The 17,500-nt window shown below is 44.0% G+C and overlaps 1 protein-coding gene across 1 annotated transcript in view; it reads left to right on the forward strand.

The window, feature by feature from the left end:
• The window catches only part of LOC143020323 (MOXD1 homolog 2-like), a 681,164-nt gene that overhangs the window by 545,255 nt on the left and 118,409 nt on the right, over positions 1–17,500 (forward strand). Inside the window, exon 4 of the mRNA XM_076176637.1 lies at positions 3,772–3,799. The gene's annotated coding sequence lies outside the window, so the exon portion shown is untranslated. The remainder of the gene's footprint in view (positions 1–3,771; positions 3,800–17,500) is intronic.

The following is a 17,500-nucleotide window of genomic DNA, read 5'->3' on the forward strand; positions in this document are numbered from 1 at the left end:
ATATACACATACATAAACACACACACACATATATATATATGTGTGTATATATATATATACATATATATATATATATATATATGTATGTATGTATATAAGCAAAGGCAGATGAGAAATTGGGTGGTGGAAGAAAAACGATGATGATCTAGGAATTGATTTACTTAAACGTTGCGACCAACATGGTCTTCTTCAGAGAATTGTCTACAGAATGTTTAACGTTAGGTCACATTTGGTACCACCATACCACACTTTCTCCCACCACCCAATCTCCCATATATACGTATATATATATATATATATATATATATATATATATATATATAGAGAGAGAGAGAGAGAGAGAGAGAGAGAGAGAGAGAGAGAGAGAGAGAGAGAGAGAGAGAGAGAGAGAGAGAGAGAGAGAGAGAGAGGGGAGGGGGCAGGTCCGTGTGGAACGTAAACTCCGGGCTGCGCGCGGTCGGCGTCCTCAAAGCAATGGAGTGAATATATCTCAGTTGCCAAAGTTGATCTTGTTTGGCGATTAACTCCTGGGCAGTAATGCAGGTCTCACGCTAACTTTAGATCCCAGCAGCTGCACCTCGTGTCCAGATCAAGAGGGGGAGAATCGGCCACTAGTTTCCGGTGGACATTTAAAAGAAAAGAAAATAGAATAAAATAAAATCAGAAAAAAAATCGAGACTGAAACTTGCGTATATGCTCCATGAAACATACATGATACATACCTGTATATACAAATACTTAAATATGACTATATATGTATATGTATATAAGTATGTTTTATGTACACACATGCATTATATATATGACTATATATGTATATGCATGTAAATATATTTCATGTACACACACACATTATACATTTCCTCAAAAATCATCAAAAAAAAAGACTATTATTAGAAAAAAAATATCGGAAGAGGTTCGCCTTCGAAATTGGGAAACAATATTGAGCCTCGGAGGTCGCGGCGGCCATACTCGAATGCATTTAATATTCCATTTCGAAAAGCGAATTTTGACTCAAAAGTTGGGCCACTTCGACTTCAAGAACTCCTCCTTGGTTCCTCAGCCTCTTATGAGTTCCCGGCGTCGGTGATGACGTATTCATATGTGCAGAGGCTCGTGTTAGGTTTTGTTTAGAGAAGAAAAAGAAAAGAAGGGAGGAATATTCACATTTGCCTCCGGAGGAACGCTGTCCACGGAGGAACTTCGGTCCTCGAAGACTCGTCTTTGACGAAGTAGGTTGGTCTTAGGGTCTTCGACTTCGTGAGTACCTTTGGGGTCCTTCTGCGTCTTTGGCTTCCTCTTCGATTTCGTCGATAACCAGTGGTGGTGGTGGTGGTGGTGGCGGTGGTGGTGATGGTGGGGGTGGTGGTGGTGGTGGTTGTGGTGGTGGTGGTGATGGTGGTGGTAGTTGTGGTGGTGGTGATGGTGCTGGTGGTGGTGGTGGTGGTTGTGGTGGTGGTTGTGGTGGTGGCGGAGGAGGGGAGTGGGGGAAGGTCACAGAATGAATCTCTCGGGCACTTTGTACTATCAGGATCTGTGTGTCTGTCAGTATGTCTGTCTGTGTCCGTCCATCCGTCCGTCTGTCTATGTGTCCGTGTCTGCTTGTCTGACTGTCTTTCTGTCTGCCTATGTCTGTCAGCCTGTCACTCTGTCTCTGCACGCACACACACACACACACACACACACGCGCGCGCGCGCGCGCGCGCGGCTCGACGGTGCAGTAGTACCGTTCTCGACCGCTAATTTAGCGATCCAGATTCAAGTCCCTCCCAGGGCTGAAAAAATAAATAAGCATCGCTACACTGTGAGCCGGCACTCCAGCTCTGTTGGGCAAGAAGTTCAATGTGTGGGTGTGGGTGTATATGTGTGTGTGTGTGGGTGTGTATGTGTGTGTGTTTGTGTGTGTGTGTGTGTGTGTGTGTGTGTGTGTGTGTGTGTGTGTGGTCATGTGTGTGTGTGTGTGTGTGTGTATGCGTGTGTGTATAAAGTCACATATGAGTTCTGAGATCTAATGCGGGAGAGTAATAACTGTAGATCACATTTCCAACACGTGATCCAAGACCTTGGTAAATCACATACAAACTGCACACACATACACACATACACACACACACACACACACACACACACACACACACACACGTACACTGAGATCTTTAAAGTGCTAATTGTGCATTTGAACATATTTTTCTTGATCCTTATCCTTATTAATCCTCCTCCTCTTCCTCAGGCATCTCCCCTTCATCTTCTCATCATAATCATCATCATCCTACTCCTCCTTTTCTTCCTCTTTCTCCTCCTCCTCTCCCTTATTCTAATTCTTTCTCCCCTCCTCCTCCACCGATCTTCCTCCTCTTGCCCCTCCCTTCCCGTCGTAGCCTGGGTCACGCTCAGCCTTTGGTCACACAAGGCATATATCACGTTCAGCTGTTGCACAAACACGTTCACAGATACGAGGGCCGCGGGGACAGCTATCTCACAAGTAACGTCTCTACTTAACAGTTAAGCCTTCTGCGCTCGAGTCCCTTTGTGTCCCCGGGATCAGTCGCCGGTTGAATGAAGTCTTCGGGGTCTGTTCGAGAGAGTTTACAGTGCGAGGGATGTCAAGGTCTGGAAGAATTAGGGTCTCACTTCGACACTCGACCCTCAACCGAATGAAGTCGTTTACTACCAAAGGAAAACATTCCCGCCTCCGTTAGGCTTAAGTGACTTCAGGTTTGCTTGAATTTCGCTCTTTGGGGGTCTTTGTAGTGGTCTCGGGGAGATGGATTCTCTCTCTCTCTCTCTCTCTCTCTCTCTCTCTCTCTCTCTCTCTCTCTCTCCTGCACTCTTAAGCGGGTGACCTATGGTCGATGACCTTGGATTTGAAGAATGCAGGTCATCTCAACCAGATGTGTCCACAAAGATTGCAATGCCAGGAGTATCCAAAGATTGCTCTGGGTGATTTAATATCCTATTGTAGTAATGTGCAGCCTTGGACTGGCTGATGTTCGTACCGTCTGCGTTAAAGTAAAAATGATTGATTGGTAATGGTTGATATAGTTTAACCTCACAAACTCCCCCCTATTAGGAGGCTAGGATGGTACCCCTTGCAGAGGACTTTGTAGCGTGGAATTTAATAAAACATGCCCTTAGTTCAACATCGCCGGTGGCAGAGTTCGAACCACCATCACCTCGACCTTCGCTGCAAGTAGAGACGCCCTAACCCATTGGACCAAGGAGCATCCTAAAGTGAAATACAACATATAGATGTATGCCCTAAGGCCAGGAGGTTCTTGTAGCAGACCGCAATATTCAGTAAATCAGGGCGATAGATTAGTTGGTGTGTTTGACATTTGTTTACGAGGACGTGAGAGGTTGAATTGACGTCGATTGCAAAGTGGAATTCATGGGTTTGAATTGGATAGATCTAAATTTAAGAAGGAAATAGACAAGGACTGGTTTACAAAGAGAGTAGTTAACGAATGGAATAGACTTAGTAACCATGTAGTGAACGCTGAAAGTATTGGTTGTTTTTAGGATCAGATCAGATAACTTTATAGATGGAGATGATAGGTGGTAATGAACATGGAACTGCCTAGTGTAGGCTTTATGGTCTCTTGCAGTCTCCTTCATTCTTAGGTTTTTAATTGAGCAGGAGAGAACGAACGTAACATGACAGAGGCAATATGTAAATCAAAACTTATCCTTTTCCTAAACGTTTTTTTACAAATAATCAAATGCTTACTGACCAATTAAGTGTTCTAATTCTACTTTTTCTTCTTTTTTCAGAAGACAATAAACCCGGCATCTAGTAGAGGTAAGTCCAAGAGTTACCTATGGGTTGTTTCACACGTATCGACTTTTCGCCGTGCGCCGTCCACGACACGACGTCGTGTTCTCAAGTAACCATGGGTGCCTATAGACGCCTTCACACGTCCCGACCACGATCACATGTGAAAGCGTCTATAGACGCCCATAGTTATTTGAGAAAACGACGTCGTGTCGTGGACGGCGCACGGCGAAAAGTCGATACGTGCGATTCAACTTCCTCGGTGTGATTTTGTCTCCAAGGATAGAAGAGCTGGAGACTTCTCGTAAAACAACAAATAACTCAAAATATTCACACGTGCTTCGATGCGTATATCATTACAACATTTTATGAAACGCTGTTGGGTTTTTATGCATGAACATTAATTCATATATATTGTGTAGAGATTACGTCAAGAACATAAAAACATAAGAATGAAGGGGATTGCAAGACACCTTAAGGCCAGCACTAGGGAGTTCCATGCCCATTACTACCTGTCATCCCCATCCATAAAGTTGTCTAACCTTTTCTTCAAATAAACGATAGCGTCAAATCTCGCTGCATGGTTACTAAGTCTACTCCATTTGTTGCCCACTCTATTGGTAAACCAATTCTTGCCTATTTTCTTCTTAAATATAAATTTGTCCAATTTAAATACATTACTGCGTCCTGCCCTGTTGTCTTGATATGATGATCTTGTTTGCGTCACCCTTGTTAAAGCCTTTGATCCACTTGAACACCTCTATTAGAGCACCCCGCATTCAGAGGATAGACGTTCCATTGAGTGTGTGATGTAAGAAAGACTCAGGAGACCTAATAGAGATCAAATACCTTGATATTGTTGCTAGGTAGAATCTATGGGTGCTCGAGTATCGTATCGTAAAGGATACGTGAAAAACAAAATTCCAGGGCTATCGCTCATCATCATCATCATGATCATCATCATCACCATCATCATCATCATTATCATTATCATCATCATCATTATCGTCGTCGTCGTCATCATCATCATCATCATCATCATCATCGTTATCATCATCATCATCATCATCATCATTTTCATCATCATCATAATCTATTTATCCTTATATTCATTTCCTCCTCCTCCTCCTCCTCTTTATCATCACCATCATCATCATCATCATCTTCATATACTTATCCTTATATTCATTTCCTCCTCCTCCTCCTCCTCCTCCTTCTCTTCATCTTTATCCTTATACTCATTTTCATCCCCTTCCACCTCATCCTCATCCTCATTCTTATCATTGTACCCATTTTCATAATCCACGTACTCAATATCCTTGTATTCATGTCCATCCTATTTGTCCTCTTCCTCCTATTCCTCCTCCTTCCTCCTCCCTCCTCCCCCCTTCCCCTTCCTTTTCCTCCTGAGTCCTGATCCTCATTCCCTTTTTGCTTTGATATCCTCACATGCCTTTGCCGCTTGATGCTCTGGAAACCGAACTCGCGCGCGCGCACGCACGCCAGCAACAGCCTCAGCGTGTGTACCATAATGCCTTGCGCGTCGAGTCGGGACGTCCACTTCGTTCAAAAAGGCTTTAGATGTACAGTTGGATCACATGATCTGCTTCCGTTATGGTGTCATCTAGTTCCGGGGGACGTTAGCAGGGCGATGTGTCGAATTAAAGAGTCCCGGAGGTGGGGGGGGGGGGGGTTGATGGACTTAAAAGGAAAAGGAAGGAAAGCTTTTGAATTTTTCGGACCAATGGCTGCACTTCATAGAAATAACTGAAAGAAGAAATTGATATATCAGTAGATAAATAGGTAATTATATAGATGAATAAATAGGTAAATAGTAAACAAATAAAAAGATAAATATATGATAAACAAATAGGTGAATATGTAAATAGACCAGTAGACAAATAAATGAATAGATAATACATAAATAAATTAGTAAGTAAATGTATGAATAGATAGAAAATAATATGAAAATACGAAAATGAATAAATATATAAACACATTGAAATACAAACAGAAACATAGATAAATTGCGTGGACATACCGTCATGTCCTCTGTCTTGGAAAGTCTAGCGATGTCTTTGTCCGCACGATTTTGGAAATAAATATTAATGTCAATAGAGCTTTCTGCAATTCTTGGGTCCTGGATTAAAATATTCGAGATATTTGAAAGACCCATATCGGGATCAGGAAGCCTTAGTATTGAATGTATGAACGTAAAATGTGAAGGATTCTGACGTATGATCTTGTATATTGTAAAAGGAAAGCATTTTATGTCGCATGGTAAAGAGATGACTTTGACCATATTCCTTTTAGCTGATGTCGAAAGCGTCATTCATGTAGGTCTGGATGAAAATGTGCACACACGCGTGTGCACACAAATAAAAGTACATGGGTTATAGACTTGTACTGTAAATACGTACAATACATACACACACACACACACACATACACACACACACACACACACACATACATACACACACACACACACACACACACACACACACACACACACACACAAAACTCATGCACATATGTATGTATTACAGGTGTTCTTTTGAACGTGGTTGTACACATGACATGCCCTCCCCCCTTTCCCCTCACTCTCCCTTCACCCCTCTGCCCTCTCCCCTCCCCTCTCCCCTCTCCCCTCTCCCCTCTCCCCTCCTCTCCTTATCCTAGAGAGTGAGTGAGTGTGAGCGGACGATTGCGGATGACTCAAAGAGCCATTCAACTTCATTCCACTCCGCTCTTGCTCCCCCTCTGATCCTGACCGTCATTTTCATCTCGACATAGTAGTCGTCCTCCTCGTCTCCTTCCTCTTCCTCCTCCTCCTCCTCCTCCTCGTCCTCCTCCTTTTCCTTCTCCTTCTCCCCCTTCTCCTCCTCTATCTTTTTCTTCCTGTTCCTCCTCATCTTCCTCCTTCCTCTCCTCTTTCTCCTTTTTCTCACCTTCATCTTCAGCCTCAGTCTTATTCTTATCCTCCTCATCCCTCTCCTCTTCCTTCTCCTCCTCCTTCTTCTCCTGCCCCTCCTCCTGCTCCTCCTCCTCCTCCTCCTTCTTCTTCTTCTCTTCCTCTTCTTCCTCCTTCTCTTTTTCCATTACTTCTTCTCTCTAGTCGTCCCACCTATATAATGTGTCCTTTCTGCTTCTGCTTGTGTCCCTGAGAGTGATATCTGGTTCCATCGTAAGAAGGATAAGCGAAAGCTTCTTCAGGCCGTCTTAAGGTGAAAATATAATTTTGTATTACAAAGAGTTACACTGAGCTACAAAGAGTTACACTGAATTGCAGAGTTACATTGATTTGCAAAGAATTCTTCTATAGAATGTTCTATAGAGCTAGAATGAATTACAAAGATTGTCAATGAATTACAAAGACTTCAACTGATTTATAAAGAGATACATTGATTTACAAAGAGTTAAAATGAATTACAAAGAGTTACAATGAATCACAATGAGTTACAATGAATTATAAAGAGTTGCACTAAATTGCAAAGAGTTACACTGATTTACAAAGATTTATACTGATTTGCAAAGAGTTACACTGAATTACAAAGAGTTAGAATGAATTACAAAGTTACAATGGATTGCAAAGAGTTATAGTGATATACAAAGAGTTTTACTGATATGTGAAGGTACAAAGAGTTATACTGATTTACGAAGGTACAATGAATTGAAAAGAGTTACAATGAATTATAAAGAGTAACACTGAATTACAGGCAATGAAGAAGATGCAGGGATGACCCGTCATCCAGGAGGTGCCAAGATCAGTGGGAGGGAAGAGGGGAGTGGAGTATGTAGGGGATGGAATGGGTGTGAGTGGTTTCTATGCCTTTGTCTTTTGGCTACCCTCCGTGTAAGGGGGAAAAAGCCTTGGTATATGTATGTAACACTGAATTACAAAGAGTTACATTGAATTACAGTAAGAAAGACGCATGCCGAAAAAGGGCTTTACGGTCCATGATGAGATCCGATGAAAGAAGGGAAAATATGGTGTTTGTTCAAGAGGTGAAGTTTTGACGTTTTTGAATTGTGCTCCTGCCTATTTTCCTCTTAAATCTAGATTTAAGAAGGAAATAGACAAGAAGTGGTTTACCAGGAGAATGGTCAACGAATGAAATATAGTAGCCATATAGTAAGCGCTGAAACTTTCGGTTGATTTAAGAAAAAGCTAGAGAACTTTATGGATAGGGATGATAGGTGGTAATGGATATGGAACTGACTAGTGTAGGCACTATGGTCTCTTGTAGTCTCCTTCATTCTTATGTTCTTATGTACGTTCAATTCCTTCGGCCGGAAGCTTGGAAGATTTTTTGCCAACAGGGAAAATTCGTTAGAGGATAAAAGCGGTGGTATTCAGTTTGTTTTTGCTTATTAAGTAGTTTATTTCTTCCATAGCCTTCTTCAAAATAAGACAGATTTATTTATACACGTGCGCGCGCGCACACACACACACACACACACACACACACACACACACACACACACACACACACACACACACACACACACACACACACACTTCACTTTTCTTCCCTTCCCTTCCCTTCCTTTTCATTCCCCTCCTTTCCTTTTCCTTCCCTTCGTAAGGAGGTGCAACAGGGCAAGCACTCAGTGCTGTAGTTCACACGTGAAAGGAACTTCCCTTCACTTTCCTTCACTTTCACCCCCCTCCATTCCCTTCTCTCCCCTTCCCTTCTTTTCCCTTCCCTTCTCTTCCCTTCCCTCCTCTTCCCTTCACTTCCCTTCACTTCCCTTCACTTCCCTTCACTTCCCTTCACTTCCCTTCACTTCCCTTCACTTCACCTCACTTCCCTTCAGGATCCTACTCAGACGCCAAAGGTCCAAGAGTCACATGAGCAGCCCCCATCCGAGAGAGCGCTCCACTTGGACGGCAAATGAAATCACAAGGTTTCTTCAGTGACGCTTCAGGAATATTGGAGGAGGTGGTTGGGGAGGGAGAGGTGGACGATGGGCGGTGGAAGGTGGGGGCGAGGTCAAGGGGTAAGGAAACTCTTGTGAATTCGCGAATCAAATAAAAAGATTCTTATGGTTCCAGACTCCAAGCATTTGACATGGTCGCAAGCTTAAAGCGTCTTCCAGAATCTTCAGGAATATTGGAGGAGGCGGTTGGGGAGGGAGAGGTGGCCGGTGAGCGGTGGAAGTAGGGGGGGGGAGGGAGAGGGGTAAGGAACCTCTCGTGAATTCACAAATCAAATAAAAAAAAAAATCTTATGGTTCCAGACGTAAAACATTTGACATAGTCGGAAGCTTAAGCGTATTCCAATGGAAGGACAACGTTGTGATTGTGTTCTCGTTTCATCAATCTTTGTCCTTCTGTGAACTGAAACTTTGCCCCCTAATCAAGGACGTAAATGGATTGAAGAAAAGAATTTGAACTAGTTTAATGTGATGTGAGTTACGTTGTTACTAAATGGTTAATTGTATAACTGGATTATAATTAACTCGCTTTGGACAAAGGATGAAGTATGGATTAATGAAAGAAAGAGAGAATTAGAGAGATTAGTCTTGAGAGGAAAATTAAAGAGAAGAGACGTTGAGAGGAAGAAAAATTGAGAAAAAGAGAAATTGAGATGGAGAAATATGTGAAAAATAGAGAAAGAGAGGAAGAGAAAAAGGAAGAGGAGGAAAGACGGACAGGAAGAGAAAAAGAAGGAGGAGGAGGAGGAAGGGAAAAAGGAGGAGAGATTGAGAGCAGAGGAAGATAGATCAGGAGGAAGAGAGATTGGAAAGAAAAGAGAATAAGAGGAAGAGATATTGCGAGGAAAGGAGATGGAGAGGAGGAAAGAGAAGAAGAATAGGACAGAGAAGAAGAAGAGGAGGAGAGACAGAGACAGACAGAAAGGGAGAGACAGAGAGAGAAAGAGAGAGAGAGATTGAGAGGAAAAGAGATGGCGAGGAGGAAAGAGAAGAAGAGTAGGACAGAGAAGAAGAAGAAAAGGAGAGACAGAGAGAGACAGAGTGAAAGAGAGAGAGAGAGAGAGAGAGAGAGGATGAGATTCTTGGATGGAAGGAAAACCTCAAGTGAATGACATAATCGGGATATATTCTCCGTTTGAATGCTTGCTTGCTTGCTTGCTTGGGTCCTGCAGCACAGCATCAGTTTAGCAAAAGCTCAGGAGAAAGAGCCGGTGGGGCCCCGGTCCGCCTGCCTTTCTCAAAGCCGAGAAGATAAACATCATATTTCTCTTGTGTATAACGAGTCCGTTTTCTTATTCTTCCTAATTAGGTTAGATTGAGGGGAGAACGCTCAGGCCGTGGCGTAGTCTCTCGTGGGAGTATGTACGCATGCATGCTGGTAAACACGCTTGCAAGCAAGGAGGAAGGTACTCGAGAAGAGAGCAAGCAAAAAGGCACACGAGCATGCGTGTGTACACACTTACACACACACCGACACACATACACACACACACACATACACACACACACACACACACACGCACGCACGCACATTGTGTGTGTGTGTGTGTGTGTGTGTGTTTATCTATATACATACATATATACATATGTACCATTGACTTTCTTGAATTTTTCTGGGGAGTAAGGGCGATTATATTACCAATTTTTATATTTCACAGAATTACAAATCGTCAGATGTGTACTGTATATGTAGCAACCACTGGAATGGTCTTGTGTCATTAAAGTAACAAGATTAGGGCAGCAGCGTGTGTTGAAGTTAGCAATGAAAGATCTCATGAACGTAATTCGTATTTCTTTTCCGCATTTCTCAATTTCCACTTGTAGACGCCAAACCCTCCCTCAATTTATCACTCATAGGGGTTCTATTGATACAACCCTCTTCTCCTTCACCCCACACCCCATCCCACCCCTCCCTCAACACCCCACACCCCATCCCACCCCTACCTCACCATCCCACACCCCATCCCATCCCTCCCTCACTACCCCAACCCCATCCCACCCCTCCCTCAACACTCCACACCCCATACCACCCCTCCCTCACCACCCCACACCCCATCCCACCCTCCCTCACTACCCCTACCCCATCCCACCCCTCCCTCAACGCTACACCCCATCCCACCCTTCCTTCACCACCCCACACCCCATCCCACCCCTCCCTTACTATCCTTACAACCCATCCCACTCCTCCCTCACCACCCAACACCCCATTCCACCCCTCCTTCACCAATCCACACCCCATTCCACCCCTCCTTCACCACTCCACACCCCATCCCACCCCTCCCTCACCACCCTACACCCCATCCCACCCCTCCCTCACCACCCTTCACCCCATCCCACCCCTCCCTCACCACCCTACACCCCATCCCACCCCTCCCTCACCACCCCCACCGCTTCTCCTCCAGTGATTCAGAAAATAAATTTCCATGTGAACTTAAATTCTCTCCGATCCCAGCAGTAGACCCTTTGTCGCCTGTCATAGCAGTCCCTAAAGCGCATAATAGAGCAAAGGTGACGGCTTCGGCCGCAGCTACTCAGCGCCTCCTGGCGTAGGCTCTTCATCTTTTAGATTCTGTTGACACTTCCTAAACCCTCAGCCAACACCGCGAGCCCAAAAACGGTCATCAGCAGCGGGGTGAAATGGAGTTGTTAATAAATCAAATAGACAAAGCAATCAAATCGTGCCCCCCACGGTCTCTGCCTGTGTCAGGTAATTCATTGGTGGAAGGGACAAATGAAGAAGAACCTTTTGATTGATATGGTACGTCACAACCTCCTCCCATCGGAAAGCCAGGACGGTGCCCCTTACAGAGGACTTTGTAGCGTGGAATTTAATTAACCATGCCCTTAGTTCAACTTGGCCGGTGGCAGGATTCGAACCGCCACCCCCTCGCCCTTCGTCGCAAGTAACGACGCCCTAATCCGCTCAGCCAATGAACCTAACGCTGGTAAATAAAACGAACGCTTCGTAGCCGATCTCTCCGAAGTGAGACAGTCATGCAGCCAAGTCATGTCATGCAACGGTCAGTTCATGAAATGAAATTAGGGAAGATGGTGGTGGACTCTCCAGTGGAGAGGGGACCGCTGGAAGGGCAAGGAGGCAGCAGGTACCAGTGATAATCTATGTCGACAGGCGCTGGAACCAAAAAGGGATGATTTGAAACAATCCAGAAACGATTTGGGGAGGAAGGAGGGTCGGAAGGACACTTGGAAGGCCAAGAAGGAAGGAAGGCCAAGGGAGGAAATGAAGAAGTTAGGAAAGAGAGTGAGGAAGGACACTTGGAAGGGCAAGAAGGAGGAAAAGCCACGGAAGAGAATGAAGAAGTTTGGAAAGAGAGTGGGGAAGGAGGGTCGGAAGGACACCTGGAAGGCCAAGAAGGAGGGAAGACAACGGAGGAAAATGAAGAAGTTAGGAAAGGGAGTGAGGAATGCGGGCTGGAAGGACACATGGAAGGCCAAGGAAGGAAGACCACGGAAGGGAATGAAGAAATTGGGAAAGAGAGTGAGGAAGAAGAGCTGGAAGGACACATGGAAGGCCAAGAAGGAGGGAAGACAACGGAGGAAAATGAAGAAGTTGGGAAAGAGAACGAAGAAGGAAATGGGATTAGGCATAAGAGAAAACGGAGAGGAGGTAATAGAATCTAATACCGAGGTCATTAGAAAAGAAAATGGAGGCAGTAGATTAGGATAGGACCATCAGAGAGTAATAACGATAAGGAATGTTGGAAAAGATTAAAGAAAAGTGCTGACTGAGGGCCAAGATGGACACGAAGGGAATAAGAGAACATAAAGAAAGAAAATATGAGATCGTGAGGGAGTACGGAATTAGGGAAAACGTCGAGATAAAGGAGGCATGAAAGAAAACGTTGGAAAGTGAAAGAAAATGGATGTCTTGAGGGGGACCAAGGCGTCACTGCAGATAAATGTAAAAACAAATGAATCTAAGAGATCGCATCAAAGTTTTCCAAAAAACAAATAATTATAATAATAATGATAATAATAATAGTGATAATAAAATAACAATAATAATAACAACAACATACATACATACACATACATATACCAAAGCCAATAACAACAACAACAATAAAAATCATAATAATAATAATAATGATAATAATAATAATAATAATAATAATTAATAATAATAACAATAATAATGATAATAATAATGTTAATAATAATAATAATAATAATAATAATAATAATAATAAAAATAATAATAATAATGACAATAATAAAAATACCGAAATACCAAAATGACTGCACTCATAGATACATCTTATGAGAAAATGGCCTCCCACAATATAAAGAATTACAGACCAGAAACTGATCTACTTCGCAACACACGAATAAGCACCAACAAGAGAGCAACAGCGGGAGTGGTGAACAATCTTTTATGAAGAAAATGGTGCAAGAGGAAATTGGGGGGGAGGGGGAGGAGGGAGAGGGAGGAGAGGGGAAGAATCTCTTTACAATGGAAAAGAATATTCGAGAGGCAAAAGGTCTTGAAGAAAGGGAACGGCCGGACCATATTACCCGACCTGGAGATCGGTACATAGAAAAGCCAAAAAAAGGCAGGGAAGGGATCGGGAGAGGAGGAGGAGGAGGAGGAGGAGGAGGAGCCTGGTCCTCGAGCGCAGACGCCTCCACAGGCACCCTTAATCTAATGCTACAGAATTGAATAGGCTGGACGGAATGGAGTGGAATTGAAAACAGATTATGCCACCCCTCCAGTCAACAATGCCCAGTGGGAAAGCAATAAATGGAATGGACGAGGAAAGAGGGAGGGAGGAAGGGAGAGAGAGAGGAAGGGGACGGGGAAGCGGGTTTCCCCCCATTTTTCATCACCCTCGTCACACTTCTTCCCTTGGTCTTCGTCAGTGTGTTATGTGGCCCGCGGAATGCGGTAGGGTTTCAACCACGGGGCAGCGTCCGACGGCCCAGAAGCCCTAACGACAGTAGCAGCCCCAAGGGAAGTTTGGCGAGAGCTCCTCAGTTCTCTCCTGCAGAAGAGCAGATCGAAGAATTACTTAATGGGTTCGCTGCAGTTCTGCCATGAGTGGTGTGAGCGAAATGGTGGACGGGCTCGGATGTACAGGAATCAGCAGCCGGTGTCTCCCAGCAACAAATAAGTAATCTCTCTCTCTGTCTCTCTCCCTCTCTCTCTCTCTCTCTCTCTCTCTCTCTCTCTCTCTCTCTCTCTCACACACACACACACGTTCACTCTCACACTCTCTCTCTCATCTCTTTCCACTCTTTCTATCTCTCTATCTATTTATCTGTCTATATGTATATCTTCACACTCTCTCCCTCTCTTTCTCTATCTATCTATCTCTATCTATCTATTTATCTATCTATATATCTATCTCTATAATATCTATCTCCACTCTCTTTCTCTCTCTCTCTCTCTCTCTCTGTCACTCTCTCTCTCTCTCTCTCTCTCTCTCTCTCTCTCTCTCTTTCTCTCTCTCTAACCTCTCCCCACTCTCTCTCTGTTCACCACTTTCATTCGTTTTCTCTATCTATATCTACTTATCCATCTATATCTATTTCTATCTCTCTCCCCCTCCCCCCTCTCACTCTCCCTCCCATTCTACCTCTCCTCCACCCCACTAACAATTAAAATACTGCGACGCCTGGCCTCCACATGACGTCATCATCGCAGCTCGCGTCCAGAGAGGATCAGAACGCATATCTCGGCGTTGGCGCTGCAGGCGATCTCAGAGTGTAATTATGACCATAAACATAATCATTTGGATTCATATTTCACTGAATAATGAGGTCCTTAGGAAAAGATACGGAGAAGTATTGCATTTTGTCATGGATGAGCGTTTCTCTGTAGACTATCTATTCATTTATCTACTTATCTATTTGTTTAGTTATTTATTTTAATACATATATGTTTATTTAGTTAGTTATTTTGTTTGTTAAGTATTAGTTCAAGCTATGCTGTCTACTCTGACCTAATTTGTGGTCGTCTTAGAAATTAATATTATCGAGGTCACGTTGTGAACGTTGAAATAAAAATGATAATAATAAATAGAAAAGAATAAGAAAAAGAATTCACAAGATCTTTCAGCACGATGTCGTCGTCGTTGTATTCACTAGAAAACGTCACTCGACCTCAGTTACTTCAGCGGAGGGAATTCGAATTAAGTCACTGTGTTTATGAATCACTGTTGATGGCAGTGACCCCCGCGGGCGTTCTTGGGTAGAGTATTCATCACATCCGCAGGAGATGATAGACATGAGATTGCTCAGATCGCGGATCGAGTCCTAGATGTGTGTGTGTGTATATATACATATGTATATATATATATATATATATATATGTATATATACATATATATATATATACATATATACATATACATATATCCATATATATATATACATATATATATACATATATATATATATACATATATATATATATATGTCTATATATATATATATATATATAACTCACTGTCGGAAAAACAAAGTACAAGAAACAGACGATCTGTATATTTCGACCACAACTGTGGTCCTCTTCAGATGAGGACCACAGTTGTGGCCGAAATATACATATCGTCTATTTCTTTTGCTTTGTTTTCCGAGAGTGGGTTATACTTGAACATTTTACAAATGTGGAACTTCATTTTGGTTTTGTGAATATATATATATATATATATATATATATATATATATATATATATATATATGTATATATATATATATATATATATATATATATATATATATATATATATATATATATAGTCCATGTAGTATAGCATCTTCCAAGTATGTTGAGTTTGTTTTAGTTAGAATCTATGTGGGAGGCGGATCTAGGAGGAGGTTTCTAGGTGGGGCATTGGCTATAGGATGTTAGTTAGCAAGTGATCAGGCAGCTGAGAGATTGACGGGCAACTTGATAAAGACAATTAAGGCATCAAGTTTGGCGTACATATAAATTGCGCGCTGCTCTGTATATACACGTTAATGTAGTTTTCTGTGTTCCATATTACATTTATGCCCGTCTTGTCCTATTCCATCCTCTCATTCTCTTTCTCCTCCTCTTTCTTCTCCTACTCCTCCTCCTTGTCCTCTTTCTCATTCTCCTCTTCATCATCTTTCTTTTTTTCTTCCTTCTCCCAATCCCCTTCTCTTTCCCCTCCTCCTGTTCCTCCTCTTTCTCCTCTTTCTATCTTACTCCCCTTTCTCCTCTTCCTTCTCCTCCTTGTTCTTCCTCCTTCTGCCGCCCCCTTTTCCTCCTCTTCCTGCTGTTTATCCTTTTCCTCATTCCCCCTAATACCTCTCTCCTCCTACTCTCCTCTAACCCCTACCCTTCCTACCCCTCTACCTCTTTTACTCCTCCTCTTCCTCTTCCTCCTCTTTCTCCTGTTCCTCTTTTTCCTCATTCCCCCTACTACTTCTCTCCTCCCACTCCCCTCTACCCCCTACCCTTCCTAACCCTCGTCCACCTCCTCTCCTCCTCCTCCTTCCTCTTCCTCCTCCTCCTCCTCCTCCTTCTTCTCCTAACCTTCCTACCCCTCTTACCTCTTTTCCTCCTTCTTTTCCCCCTCCTCTTCCTCCTCCTTCTTCCTCTTACTCCTCCTTGCTTCACTCTCTTCATCCTCCCCGGTGCTCGTCCCACGTCTGCGTGCCAAGCCGGCATCCATCGCAGCCGGGGCCTTCCATTGTGGGCTCGTTATCGGGACGTATCTTCCTCCACGACGGCGGATCTCTTGCCTTCAGCGTTATCGTCGAGCACCGCCCGAGGTGATACAGCCCCCGTCTCGACCTCGCCCAGGCCAACCCCGCCCATCTCGCGTCATACCAGATACCAACGCAGGTATCCGTGAGGAGGGCAACAGCACCCAGGGGCGTTGGGAGGGTTCTCCCCCAGATGCCCAGGGTCCTTAAAAAAGAACCATGTCTCTCTTCTTCCTCTTTTATCAAAAGTTGGCGTCGTCGGAAGCGTGCTGGTCTGGCATTCGCTTAGCTGTGGATTCGAATCCCGCACTCCTCTACGATTCCCAGTAGTGACTCTCTGTTACCTGTCCTAACAGTCCCCAATGCACACAGGGCAAAGGTCATGGCTTCGGTCGCAGCTACTCAACGCCTCCTGGCGTAGGCTCCTCACATTCTTGCACTGTAGTAACCCCATAGACCAAATGCCACATCCTACACGTCACACACTTCAAACACTATTTAGCTCACATCCCATAAGATTGATTTCAAATTTTCCAGTTACCAAACGTAACACAAGCACAGAATCAACGTTAACCTAACCTAACCTTCACAAGCCCTACACCCCGGCATCCCAGATTGTGGTACGAGTACATCCCATATCTGAGTGACCTTCTCTTCCTCCTCCTCCTCCTCCTCCTCCTCCTCCTCCTCCTCCTCCTCGTCCTTTTCCTCCTTCTTCTCCTCCTCCTATTCCTCCTCCTCCTCTTTGTCCTTTTCCTCCTCGTCCTTTTCCTCCACCTCCTATTCCTCTTCCTCCTCCTCCTCCTATTCCTCCTCCTCCTCTTTGTCCTTTTCCTCCTCGTCCTTTTCCTCCACCTCCTATTCCTCTTCCTCCTATTCCTCCTCCTCCTCTTCCTCCTCCTCTTCCTCCTCCTCCTCCTCCTCCTCGTCCTTTTCCTCCTCCTCCTCCTCCTCCTCCTCCTCGGTCATCCACCCACCACCCACCCCATCCTCTTCCACCAATCACCTCATGTCCCATTCATCACGGAGTTCCCCCCGTTCCTCGCTTCCTCACACTCCCTCACTCCTTTGTTCCTTTACTCCCTCATA

This window comes from Oratosquilla oratoria, chromosome 39 (assembly GCF_046742065.1).
Source record: "Oratosquilla oratoria isolate Oo_2021 chromosome 39, ASM4674206v1, whole genome shotgun sequence".
Taxonomy (NCBI): domain Eukaryota; kingdom Metazoa; phylum Arthropoda; class Malacostraca; order Stomatopoda; family Squillidae; genus Oratosquilla; species Oratosquilla oratoria.